This window comes from Pongo abelii, chromosome 1, assembly GCF_028885655.2.
Source record: "Pongo abelii isolate AG06213 chromosome 1, NHGRI_mPonAbe1-v2.0_pri, whole genome shotgun sequence".
Lineage (NCBI taxonomy): Eukaryota > Metazoa > Chordata > Mammalia > Primates > Hominidae > Pongo > Pongo abelii.
The window spans coordinates 156,199,293-156,201,465 of record NC_071985.2 but is presented as its reverse complement, the minus strand read 5'-3'; positions in this window follow the sequence as shown (position 1 = coordinate 156,201,465).

Below are 2,173 nucleotides of genomic sequence, written 5' to 3'. Positions count from 1 at the left end.
AATAAACCTTCATGTGGGAACTGATGGTTAGAGCTCAATCTTCTTTGCTCGTTGAGGGCCCCACAAGCCTAATTAACACTGGCTTGCAATCAAGGCTATTATTTGGTGGCTACTTCCTCCACGGACCTGCCACCACAGCATTTCTGACCCTACATCTTGTTTTCAAGTTCACACAATAGATCTTTTCTAAAATGTCTCTCTTTCCCTTATGAGAATGAAACTAGTGGTATTAGCTCTCTCCCCCACTGCTTTTCTTTGCAGATTCCTTTTTTTTTTTTATTCCTAGGGCTCTCTCTGGAATGAAAGTACTTTTTCTATTTTGCAAAGGCCTCCTTTCACACTGGAAAAAATGGAGTTTGGTACTAAGTAAAGTGGAGGCTCTCTGACAGTAAAATGATTAGAAAGCACTTTGTTCAGAATTCTAATTCTCTGCCCCACTGTGAGAACAGGATTACTCCCCAGAACACGTTCAAGGGGTCCTGCAGGGAACTGGAAGGACACAGGCCTCAGAGTGAGATGGATTTAATTTTAAATTCCAAATCCAATACTTTCTAGTACATGACCTTGGACAAGTTAGCTGAACCCTCTAAGCCTAAGTTTCCTCACCTGCGAAATAGAAGTACTAAAGTCTACTTAGCAAAGCTCTTTTAAAGATTCAGCGAATACAGAACAGGGTCTACAAAAAAAGTGTGGTTTTTTTCTTCTTTTTGTTGGGGGAAGATGAAGGTCAAGGTCAGCAGTTAGAGCAATCAGATAGAGAGTAAAAGGAAGACCAGTTTATAAAGACCCAGGGTGTGGAGGTCTAGGAATTAGTGACGGCAAGAAACTCACGACAACAGCACAGGCACCTAGTGTGGACTGTAGTGTGGGGGTCCGTGATGAACATTACCCGCCAGTTCTGGAGTCAGATAGACCTGAGTTCAATCCAGTCTCTGCCACTTTCTAGTTGTATGATCAATCTTTCCTTCTCCTATAAGTTGGGGGAATTGAAACCTGTTTCAAAAGGTCATTATAAAAATAGTAATAATAATAAAAGTCCGGGCACACCTGTAATCCCAGCACTTTGGGAGGCCGAGGCAGGCAGATCACCTGAGGTCAGGAGTTTGAGACCAGCCTGGCCAACATGGTGAAACCCTGTCTCTGACAAAAAAAAAAAAACAGGAAAACATCATTATAAGTTTAAGTTAGACAATATTTGCAACATGCTTAACCCAGTGCATGGCACATGGAACTCTCTTAATAACTCATAACTGTTTTTACTATTATTGGTAGCAATTAAATGCCAGTTTTACCTTAATTAAATTTCTAAATTTTTCCAGGCCTTAATTTTCTCACCTCTAAAATTAGATGTAATAGAAGCTACTTTGTATGGTTATTGTTAGAATTGAGGCAACCCACTTAAAAACAGATGGTAACATACTTGGCACCTAGTGGGTAATCAATAATTGTTTCTTTTCTTGCCCATTCTGACAATTATAATCATAGCTGGTAATTGCCCCCTTGACTTTATGAAAATGTACCTCAGTGAATGAATATTCTGTTACTTGCATCTATTTCTCATAGTTTCTTTGTATTTCTCTCCACCTCTTAGAAACCTTGGTGTTTTTTGTTTGTTTGTTTGTTTTTTCATTTGTTCGTTCATTTTCTGTCATTCTTAGAATGGGCCCTTAGTGTGGCAAAATTGCTGGTGACCTGGAAGATGTGTCTAAAGTTTCCCAGGAAGATCTTCCTTCCAAAAAATGTCTCTGCCAAAGATCCCACATTTCTACTATTAGTAATTTATTTTGCCATGTTCTCTATAAAACAGAAATTCATTTTAACACGGCAGTTGGCGTGAGTTTTATCAGAAAACTCTGCTTCTTGACAGGAAAACTCAGGATCCTATAAGGGACTGGATGCTGGAGTAAATGAAGGGTGAGAACATAGAAGAAAAAGCTTTGCAACGAAAGGCAGGCAAGGGAAGCAGTTCTCAAAGGACACCAACTTCATATTTTCACAGTGTTTTAAGGACTAGATCAAGACCTTCTAGAATTACTCTCTGTTCTCTCCTCTCCCCAGTCCCCGGCTTCCTTTCCCTCTCTCCACCCATCTCTTTCTCCCTTCCTTCCTTTTCTGATTTAAATTTATTTTGTACATTTAAATAACTGTACCTGCTTTCTCTTTCTCTACCAGA